Here is a 12,485-nt window from a genome sequence, read left to right as displayed (position 1 = left end):
GTAGCAGCTGAGAGTTATTCACAACACATACATCTTGTAATTTTGCATGAGGTTGCGCATGAATTTATTTTCAAGGTTTGACCAAAAATCAACTACAACTCAATACTCCAATTTATATGAGCACAGTCTAGAACTTTGGCATGAAAGGTGTCGGTCGATATACATTTTTTCAAGTAATGCTAAACCTTTAATATAATAGATGGCACTGAATGCCAAATCTCTTTTATTGACATGAAGTACAGTATTTTTCAGACTATAAGGTGCACTTAAAATCCTTTAATTTTCTCAGAAATCGACAGTGAGCCTTATAGTCAGGTGCGCCTTATGTATTAATTCTGGTTGTGCTTATTGACCTCGAACTGATTTTATGTGGTTATTGTGAATGAGTTGAAAAAAGTTTGACTTATCCACCTGTTTTGTTTCACTTAAAGCACCTTATAATCCGGTGCGCCTTATAGTCCAAAAAATATGATAGATAAAATGTAGAAAACCTCTATGCGATGTGCCAGTATGTTTCACAAACCAGAAGAGTATGTGTGCTTTAAGAATTTACTCGTTACAACTTACAAGTTTACTACATTTTAAATTTTCTGACAGGGTCTCACTGTGCAAGTTCACGTCATGCAAGTATTTCTTCATGCAAAGAGCTGGAAAATGAGGTGAAATCCCATTTAAATGTGATAAAACAACATTTCAAACAATTCTTTCAGTAACTGTTGTAACTGATAATCCAACTTGCTCATGATTAGGAACAATAAGGCTTTAAAGTCAAAAACTGATCAGATCCACACAGCTTGAGCTGCTACAACCGGCCCAGCCCTAAAAAAATATCTGGGTCCCCTGCTAATGTACACACAACACCACACATGAACTGGGTCCTGCCAGCAATCCAGATGTGAGGGGGAGGAAGAAAAGTGAGGGGGAAAACAAGAGGGAGTAAATGAGACAAATGCTTCATGTTTGCATGGCCTCAGACCCCAGTATGTGTTCAGAGCAACACCCTTTTGTGTAGGAGGGTTCATATTTCTGTAATCTTTGCTGCTTTTGGATGTATAAATATTTAGCATTGAAATCCCCATGTGCACTGGGACCAAAACTGCTGTAAAACTTTTCTGCTGACCAAGTGAACTTTTTATCACTCTTAAAAATACACAGAATTCATTCTGCTTAATTTGTGACGCAAAAATGCATTCTTGCTTTAGCTAAAGTCTAGACAGTGGAGCTGCTTTCTTTATCCTAATTCTTTTGAAGCAGCACATCCACCATTTTTCACTTCTCTGGTGGAAGTTTTCAGATCTTACTGTGCAGTCCTGCAGTGGAACGTAAAAAGTGCTCCAGTCTCTGTAGGCGATATTAATAGCTATCTCAAGGCTATAGTTTGAGGGAAGCCTTCAGAGCTCGGGGCTTGCCAGAGTTCTTGATTTACCCAGCAAACGTGCAATTACGCACACACCACACAAATACCAATTTGGGTGTGTTGAACAACCAGCAGAGGTTTTCAAGGAATATACTTTTAGCAGAGTGCAATGTGCATGGTTGAAGCTTAGGAGTTTATTATCGAGTGGAGCAGCTGTCAGCGACCTGAGCGAGGAATGCAATCAAACGTGTGAGGATTTATGTGTGTTTGTGTGTGTGAAACTGAAATGGTAATGACACACTGCAGCTCCTGACATCATTCTCAAACACCCTGTATTTTTCATTGATGTTTGGTGCAAACACCATGACCTTGCAGCTTTTCTTATTTCTGAAACGCTTGGGAATCCATATCTGCTGGCTTGACATCAAACTTCAACGCTCCGATTAATGCTGCTGTCCCAACACATCACAAACTTCTGCAAACTATGTAACCCACAAAGGTTTGTTGACGCTGCTGCGGCGTTGACTGGAAATCAAACCCTTGACTCATGACTGTCGAGAGGTCAGGATTTTTGTTTGTCTTAGACAAAAACCGATGCCAGCAGCTTTCATTCACGAGGCCTACTAACCTTTTTTTTTGTGCCACAAATTCACCACACACCCAGAAAAAAGCCAAACCTCAGTAACCTGAACCACTTCCTTACATACGTCTCTGCGCTTGACTGCAGTGTCTGCTCCCCCCTCTGCAGATATAAGGGGCACGAATACTCAGCAAGTGCTCTGTCTGGCAGAAAACAATTTGGTGACACATAACCACAGGGATTTGTAACACAGTGGTCTTGCTGCTTGTCTGAGAAGATTTTGATGTAGAAAGCCATGGCATCAAGAGGACTGTACAGAACTTATTATACTTACAGTATATACAGGAGGCATCAGACCTTTGACCCCCATGTGAATTCACTTTGGTCCAGGTATCTGCTGCCCAGATGTACAGTAGAACGAACAGACTGAAAAACTCATTCATCCCTCTAGTGATCAGGTTTCTCAATGAACATTGATGACTTCTGTATTGTTATTTTTGTTTCATATCTCTACTGATTGTGAAAGTAATTGCCCCTCAGGGATAATAAAGATACTTGAACTTGAACTCAGACGAAATAAAGTTTTTATCTTTATCACAGGTAAGTGAACATGACTGATAGTGTTTTTACCCATGTTTATGTGTTTGTTAACAAAATATCTCGCGAACAACTGGAAGAATTTCATTGAAACTTTCAGAAAACAATCTTTGGATGCAGGTGAAGATTCTCAGTCATCCAGGACATGATGAATTCAAAAAGCGTTCAATACAAAAACAACTGGACTTTATTTGTAACAGAAGACGTTTCACACACAAACCAGTATCTTCTGTTTGACTCCCACCATCCACTGGATCACAAACTCTCTGTCATCAGAACTCTACAGCATCAGGCCGAACGCGTCCCCACGAAGACAGAAGGGAAGGAAAAGGAACAGAAATACATCCAAGAAGCTCTCCAAACGTGGATATCCTAACTGGGCTTTTGTCAAGTCAGCGAGGAAATCTACAAAACACACTAATAAACAGAAAAAGTAAAACAACAGATGTAAAAACATTGTCATCCCTTATGTTGCTGGAGTATCAGAGACATTCAGAAGGATTTTTAACAAACACAAGATCCCAGTACATTTCAAACCCAGCAGGACTCTCAGACAGAGGCTGGTCCACCCTAAGGACAAAACACCCATACACAAACAGAGTGGTGTAGTGTATGCGGTCCAATGCAGCGAGGACTGTCCAGACCTCTACATTGGAGAAACTAAACAGCCTCTTCACAGACGCATGGCTCAACACAGGAGTCAGCTCTTCAGGACAAGATTAAGCTGTTCACCTCCACCTCACAGAGAAGGGACACTCTTTTGGACCGAGAACACAGATGGTTTGAGAGGGGGGTGAAGGAAGCAATTTATGTAAAAAGAGAAAAGCCATCTCTTAGAGGAGGAGGCCTCAGATTTCCACTTTCAAAAACATATAATGCAACTTTAAGACTGATTCCCAGCCAGTTCTCACACCTGATGGGAACAGAGGGGTCTCATCTGTAAATTAGAGGAACAAAGACCTTAAGAAACCCCTACTGTTAAGGTGTGAGGTGTGACTTGTCAATCTACATATGTGTGTGTGTCTTATCTCACTCAGCCTTATAACCTGTATCTCTCACTCTCTGCTCATTGAATTGAGAAAACTCCTCGGATGTGGAGCGAAACGTCTTCTGTTACAAATAAAGTCCAGTTGTTTTTGTATTGAACGCTTTTTGAATCTTTGGATGCACTTCAACCACTTAACTTTTGTTTTTAAAATTATTCAACATGGCCGCCACAGCTAACGGACATTAACAAAAACAATAACGGCAACATATTCACTTTTACAGATACTGAGCTAAAGAAGCAAAAAGGCACATCATCTGCACTTGTAGAAATTTGTCGCAACATTTTAGTCTATAAAGCTTTCATCAGGCAAACTGTTTCAAAAATGACAAACTTAATCTTAAAAATGAAGTTGCCTTAAGTGTCAGTGTAAAATACTATAAACAGTTCACAGAAATCATCAGCATAACTATAAAAAACCTATTCTCCAAAATACAGGTAGAAATATGGAGAATAAAATCAAAATACAAAAAGAATAAATATAAAAGTGAATATTTGTTCTCTTATTATAAATGCCAATTTCTAAAATTATCCCATGAAGCAAAACATAAAAGTGCCATTTCAAACATCTGCATGTGATGATGAAAACAACACGATAAATGGGTCAAATCAATTTAGAAACACAAACATTATAATCTTTAATTCAATGAATTAAAGGAAAACGTTCAGAGATTTTGCCATTTAGACCTTTGAGGACCAAAATCTAAAAATAATAAGCCTCTTAAGGTAATTTGTCAAGGTCTCCACCCCGATGAGGTCAAATAATGCTGTCGTGGTTTAATACCACAAAACCTAAATGAGGAAATGTCCTGGTAGTAACTGCACAGCCAAGGATAGTCGCAATCATTTCGATGAATGCAGATTTATGCTCACTAAATCTTTGTTTAGGTCAGAGGTGCCCAAAGTGGGGCCTGTGGGCCAAAGTTGGTCCGCCAAGTTGTTTAAGTTGGCTGGCCAAGAGCTGTCCTCATCACTATATTAAAACATTTTATTAGCAAAAGCACTGTATTTTCACTCATTCCCACCTGTTAACTTTAAGTATCAATAGAAACACAAAGAAAGGTGTAGTGAGATAGGGTTAGTTTAGCTTAGGAGCTCCACTACAATCAATATTTAATAACGGGTTCTCTCTTTTTCAAGCTACTTGACAGATATGTGACAGAGGTACTGTGTTGGAGATGGTCTAATCAGTGACATGAGACGTTAATTTTCTTTGCCCATCAAAATGAATGTGGTTATTTATTAACAGAATCAAAATTTAATATCAAAACATTGTACACTTGATTATTCCGATCGGCTCTGATTAATAAAACTTGGCACGTTTTACTTAATAAAAACAACAGACATTTCCTTAGATCTTAAATTAATATCTGCAGACTTTTAGCTTATCTTTACTGGCGAGATAGAAGAGTTTTAAAGATGGGGAATGAAGGAGTTTAAATGGAGAGAAAAGATGTGGATGAGGATATATGTCTGTAAACCAGAACAACACGCACCTTTCAAGCGCAGTACACTGGTAGTGAAGCTCGTGACGACTCTTTACCTTGGCAGAGGATGAATCAGCTGCGGTCAAGAGGTCCCTGGCACGCTACCGTTCAGCGTCTCCTCAGGGCGGCTGCGACTCGGCAGAAGTCGTGAGATAATTCGTTCCACAGATCAAACTTCCTCAGCAGTTATAGGGCATTCACCGGGTGTAGCCACAGCGATGCATCGTGGCTCCGACAGGAACTCCAGCCGAACTCCATCAGAACCAGAAGAACTAACGGGACTCTGAGAAGACTCAGAGGAACTCAGAACTTCTGTTCTCCAGCACTCGAACTTCTCCCCACTAGAACTTCTGTTCTCACTCCAGAACTAACTGGAACTAGGAAGTGTCGACTTTTAAAGAGTTCTGCTTCCGGTCACTTTTGGGAAGTCCTGATTGGTTGAAAGAACCAACAGGGGTGTGGTTTTAGTGACGTAAGAGGTTACTACAAGTCAGAAAAACAGCGAAGATGTTTAGGAACAGACAGAGAAATGTTTAGGAACAGACAGAGACATGTTATGGCGAAGTGGGAGGAAGCAGATGCCAGTAGCTTCTTATTTACCGTCTGCTAGGTTTAAAAACAATCCACTTCGTTCTAATAACTTCTTTCTGACTTTCGACCGACATCACTACTCCTCATTTCAGACAGAAGATCAAAATGCATAATTACTTTGAATGAGGATTAAAAAATCATTAATACTGTTTCACAGTTGATTTAAAATGAGTAGTTCACTTCAACATTTAAAATGGTTTGAACTAAACACACTTTTGATTATCAAGACATTTGTAAAAATAGTAATGACAATATAAAAAGAGAGTGTTCTTTCAATTGATTAGTTCAGGATACAATTAGAAAGTCTCTGGATGAGCTAATTTGTATTTCTGGATTCAAATCAATGAAATAACAGTTCCTGTCCCATGAAGGTCTTCTGAGGCAGGTTTTGACCGGAGGCTTAGTTCACTACAGTCCCCCCTTTGGAAATCATCGCCTGTCCATGGGGATGAATTCCAACATGAACTTACGCCTCCGAATGTCCTTGAGCTTGATGTAATCCAGCAAGAGGAAAACAAAAGTCAAAGAAGGTAATCCCATAATGTTGTTGGTAATTCCATTATGTTGCTGGTAATTCCATTGTAGCAATGCTTTAACCCCTTGGAAACAAAGTCTGTAATCCATTGGAAAAAGTCATATAATCCACAACGGTAATTCCACAACGATTGGAGTTGTTGATTAATCAGCATGTAGAAGATTCCCTTCGATTGAACTGAAGATGCGGCCACTGGATGCAGGTTGGAGACCAACGTCGGGATTGCAGGTCCCCTCCAGCGAAGGTCGTTGCTGGGTGACGTCCAGTCGGTGCCATTCTGGTTCTATGTGTCATGCAATTAAGTGGTTTAAGGTGGGCTTATGAAGGGGATTTTACATAAGGCCTTAACCTAAATGCACCTGGTGTGTAAGCTATTATGATTGGGAACAGCTACAGCTACCAGTTAAGGGGTGGAACATGCTGAAAATTTTTCATATAGGGATTTATACCTATAGAAGGGCATTCCAAACTATTTTTCCATTCCTAACTTGGTTTAAGTTAGATTTACATGGCAAAATATAGTTTGGTTCAATTGTCTGTTGCCTTTTAGACGAACGACTTGAGATTGGGTGTTTGGTTTCCCCATAAATGTTTTTGGAGTCTATGGCGAGACTCATCAAAAAGAATTAGCTATCCCCCCGAATAGAATTGTTCGAGTAGGTTCGGCTTGAAGATGGTGAGACCAATGTAAGTTATGGTACTTAAGGTAGCATTGACTACATTGACTCTTCAACGACTGCATTTTAACAAATGAACTGCATGTTGGCATAGTTAAAGTCCTTTACAGTCTCCAACTAAAATACATACAACACTCATTCTTACTGAGGTGCTCAGAAACAAATATCAAAACCAAATAAACAACGTTTCAACATCGACAAGAGTAGTGACTAAGCAACTAGAAACATCGTTTCACTGCTCCACCTCACCCTGGTTGTCAGATTCAATCACGCTGTCCCGTAGGAGTTGTTTCTTTGCAGACCTTGTGTGGTTTAACCTGGTTTCGATGTACCCATTTAACAATTGGCTCTTTTTGGCCTTTACTGATTTTTATCTGATAGACAACTGGAGACAGTTTGTCTGTTATCAGATGGGGTCCAGTCCATCTGGGCATCAGTTTACGGGTGAGAGTTCCGGTCCCGGACTCTCTTCTCCCAGTTGTGGGGGCAAACGTGTAATACCAGACCCTGTCTCCCACTTGGAGTTCCTCGTGAGAGGCCTTTTGGTCATAGTACGCTTTGCGTCCTTCAGCTGATTTTTCCAGGTTTTTCTGGGCGAAAGCAAAAGTGTTTTTAAGGTGTTTTTCCAAGTCTTTCATGTATTGTTGTGTAGTGTAGGCTGTTGCCATGGCAGCATCGCCTGGTTGGTACAACAGGTGTAGAGGGAGAGTCATTTGTCGACCCGTCATCATCTCGAAAGGAGAGATGCCAGTCGATGTGTGTGGAGTGGCCCTTATGGCCATGAGGACCAGAGGGAGTTTCACGTCCCAGTCCTTGTGGTTTGCGGCTACGTATTTTTTCAAAATACTCACCACAGTCCTGTTTGCTCTCTCAACCTGGCCTGAAGCCTGTGGATGGTAGCCAATATGGAAGTTGGCTTTGACGCCTAGCGTCTTCCACAGTTCTTTCATTACTTCACCTGTGAAGTGTGTACCTTGGTCTGAGTTCACCCTAAGGGGAAGTCCAAACCTTGAGAATACATGATTCATTAATAACAAAGCAGTAGTTTGTGCTGTGTCATTAGGGGCTGGTAGACATTCTACCCATTTGGTAAACGCGCAGGTTACCGTGAGAAAATATTTATTTCCTCTAGAGCTCTTAGTGAGTGGTCCAACCCAGTCAATCTGGAGGTCCGACCATGGAAATGCAATGCCTCTACTATGCAGTGGTGCCCTGTGGAGTGGTCTGGATGGCTGAAACTGGCCACAGACCAGGCACCCTTTTATGTAGTCTTTGACATCCTTCTTCATTCCAGGCCAATAAGCAATCTGTTTTAATGCTTTCAGCGTGGCATTGTCACCCTTGTGTCCTGCGGACGGAAGGTCATGTGCATGAACTAACATCACCCCCCTGTGGTCATGGGGGACCACGAACACGGGTGAGGACGTCCGTCCATGAGCTAAAGTTAGGATGCCCTTAAGTAGTTTTAACTGTTTGCGCAGCTGAAAGAGGACTTTAAGGTCTGGATTGGAATCCAGTTCGCCTTTCGATGGAGTGTATTTGTCTGGGTCAGTCAGATACAGTATCATCGAGTTAATTGCAGGATCCAACTTCTGAAGTTGGATGATGTCTGGGTCAGTCAGTATTGGGCGTACAGAAACTGTGTCATCAGCAGGTTTAGCTGCAGCTTGTGCACGGGTGACTGCCATTGCCTCAGCTATAGGTTGTGTTGACTGAGTGTTGAGTAGCCAGGAGGGGTCAAAGGACCACGTGGGCCCGTCAACGGCTCCTCCCTTGGCTAGGGAGTCTGCAAGGTCATTGTAGTGCTTGTCATCGCCTGGGACTCTGGAATGTCCTGGAACTTTCTTCCAGAAGATCTGTAGATCATGTGATGTCACTAAGTGATCACATGTCATGAAAAGCTCTTTGTGTTTGACCACCTTTTTGTTACTTGTGAGAAAACCGTTCCGTTTCCACAGAGCGAGATGACACAAGAAACTAAGTCGAGCATAGTTAGAGTCAGTGCAGATGACTAGCGTCTGGATGGAGCGTTCCACTGCCATCCGTAGGCCTATTAAGATTCCTGCTATCTCAGCGTACTGAGAAGACTGAGAGCCTAATTTATAGCCAAATGTGACCTGTTCTTGGTCTTGGAGGAGGACTCCTCCAACACCTGCTTTGCAGATTTTCTCGTGGTGGAATGAGCATCCATCCACGTACAATGTCGCCATATCTTTACAGATATTGCTATCAAAGAAGTGGTGATTTGGGTCCTCAGCTACTGAGGGTTTACTCACAACCAGCTGGTGGGTGGCTGGTACATCCTGTGTACATTCTTGGCAGATTGCCAAATCAGTGCCCAAGTGTGACTCCTTATTTTGACCGTAGCGGATGTCTAGGTTAAAACTCTGAAGTGCCATAAGCCATGTGGCTACACGTGAGTTTGTCACCACACCATCTCTGATGCGTTGGCTGTTTAGAAACGTTACAGGCTGGTGTTGTGTTTCAACAATAATCCTCTGTCCACCAATATAGCAGGAGAAATGTTTCACTACCCACACAGTGGCCAGTAGAGCCTTCTCACAGTCTGAATACCGTAGTTCAGGGCCTGCCATTGTTTTGCTGGCGTAGGCCACAACACGCTTGTCTTTGTCGTGTATTTGGTACAGACCTGCACTTATGCAGTGAGTTGAGAAGCCCACTTTTTCTTTTTGTTTTCCGAATATATAAAGGCCCAAAGGGGCAGATAATCATGTGTATAACACATACATTTCTGTCATTTCTCAACATAAAAGTCCAAAACTCTGGCATGAAAGGCAGCGGGCAATATTAATTTTTTCAAGGAATGCTAGGCCTTTATATTTCAACCAGGGAGAAGAGTGTCAATGTAATGCGTATTATTTGCACTCGTCATGATCAATAACTCTCCTGTAGAAATGTTCTGCTCCTGTTTGTGATATGTGATATTACTGGTCCCACGTAATCACTCCTACTGTGACCAGTCAGTGAGAAACAGAAAGAACTGGTTGTTTTGATATCCTAAAGGGATGATTGATATGATATTGATATGATAGAGTTGATATGATATGGTGATGTGTCTCAGGCAGTCCTTGACTCAGATCCACTCCTTTCTGTCTGCAAGCGGACTTTTCGAAGACGGCTCGGACATGGAGGGGAGGAGCTGAGGGCTGGGCTGGAGGTCCATGTCCAGTCCAGAGAGTTAAAGCGGGTCAGGGTTTCACATGGATGAAAACACTGATAAGAGTGTGATCTTGTAATTGCATGTTCTGTGAATGTTGGACTACTCCCCAAAGCTTTATAAATAAATCTGATGAACTACACCTTGGTCTGAAATCTCCTTTTTTCCACGACAAAGAGTCAAAGCTGCCAAGAGAAAATCTAGAGAATTGGAAAAACAGAGAACAACAGATGTTTTAGGTTAAGTATTTTGTAATTCAACATAAGTGATCCTGAGATCACATCCTTTTTGTTTTTATTTTTTCAGATGTGAAACTGAAGAGGCATTTGGGAGCCACATGTGAGTCTCGAAGGTATTCACGCCTGCACTGCTGGCTCAGTCAGTGTTACGGTTTGTTGCACATTTTACATGAGGTAGTCTATTGAACTCCCACTAAGAAGATGTGGATGAAAGTTACTAGTAGGTCTAGTGAAACCTAAACAAGTAAACAGCTTCAATTCAATGGACACACGTGACAAGAGTTTTTATTTTTTAAGAGGGAGGATCCTTGTTATGGCAGTACCTGCAGCCACACAGTAAACAAAGGCTAAGGTAATACATTTGGTATCTTGTGTTTTTTGCTGATATGCATAAGTTTAACCAAAGTTCAATAACAGAACATTTATATATTTATGTAGTTTCAAGTCTTGCTGCAATTTATTTGTTATTTACAATGATTTAACTTGTGTTTCTTTGAGTTTCTGGTTCCTGTGGAGATGCTGCTGGAGTTTGTCCTGCCACTCCCTGGTAACACCCCCAGCTGCATCACATCTAGTAATGAGTCTAACTGGGCTGTACCATGTTGTATGTCATCAGAGGGAGAAGTTAAATATTTGATTTTTACATTTTTGTATAGATAAAATTTTGTTGTTGTAAATATATTTCATATTTTAGGTTATTATTTAGCACTACTTTGACTTTAATCAGTTTGTTTTGTTGCTAACACTACTTGTAATTTAGTCTATTTAATTTGTTTCCCCTCTAGTGTCACAATGGTCTGATCAGACACTTTATAAGTTCCCCTCTGGTCTCAATCAGGGGGTCAGTTAGTGCTTTTAGTTACATTTTGTTCTGTTGACCTCTTTATGGGCCCAGAACTGCAGTATTTTGAGTTTCTGTAAATACATTTGAAACTCTTTTTTTATCCAATATTCTGTCTCTCTTGCTGGTAGATGTGGACCCTAACAATCCTGGACCACCTTTTCCAAGAGGGACACCACTTTTACAAATAAAGAAGGCTTATAGCATTCCTTAAAGGGATGCTCTTTTACTGATTCCCATGCCGAATATTTAGTAAAACTTTTGCATTAGCTGTTAGCACTTGTGTATGTGTACTAAATTAGTGTCAGCTCACAACATTTTTACTCACTGTTGGTGACACTGACTGTTTTGTGGCAGCAAAATATTTTTTGGGGACTGTGGTGACCGTCTTGAATTTTAACCATATTCAGTTGTAAATGCACATCTATTGATTATTTTCTGAGAGTTTCATTAAAATCTGTTTTGTAGCTCATGAGATGTTTTGGTAACAGATAGGCACACAAACAGACATGAGGAAAAACATTATCCACATTGCCTTTAAGCTGGCGGGTGATAAAATGATGGAATATTATTTTAAATTTGGGAAAGTTGTGTATTACTTTGTCATGACTCCTTCATAAGCAGGAAAATAAATTAAAACTATAACATTCAAGTAAATCAAATCATATATAAACAAGATTAACAAAATGTTGCTTTGTGTAACATATGTGATGGAGACAGTTGTTTTTGGAGCATTAAATGTTGTGAGCATCTGTCTTTTAATAAAAAATTTAGCTCATTTCAGTAGGAAACATACTAGATTTATATCAGGTTGGTTTATAGAAAAAAACAACACATACCTGTTATTAACTGAGAATGTTTAAAACCATCATCTCATTAAAAATCACAACACAGGAGGCCTTGAACTGTTAATCATCTTATCTCCTGTAACAAATATGAAAGCAAATGTTTCAGTTGATCGTTATCTAATTAACTACAATCTCTAAAGGATTTGCAACATTGTGATTTTAGTTTTTTAGCACGACAGCTTTTTTCTTTTATGCAGCTAATCGACAAAAAATGCGGGACGGCAGACGATCTGAGTGTGTCACAGTAATGACAGGGGAAAGTACCTGTCTGTGCTCGATGGGAATGCGTTGTATTTTAACCTAAGTGTTTAATCACAGGGTTTGGATAAATGTTCCCCTTCTCTTTAAAATGTTTCTCTGTCTGGTGTTGATCCAGATCCACTCTGTTCATGTCGAACTGAGCGCTGTACCTGTTGGTTTGTTTTCATACCGAAACACTGAGTCAGTTGTAATTTAACAGAACTCCATCCATCCATCCATCCATCCATCCATCCATCCATCCATCCATCC

Source organism: Nematolebias whitei, chromosome 5 (assembly GCF_014905685.2).
Source record: "Nematolebias whitei isolate Nwh7 chromosome 5, NemWhi1, whole genome shotgun sequence".
Taxonomy (NCBI): domain Eukaryota; kingdom Metazoa; phylum Chordata; class Actinopteri; order Cyprinodontiformes; family Rivulidae; genus Nematolebias; species Nematolebias whitei.
This window is presented reverse-complemented; position numbering follows the sequence as displayed.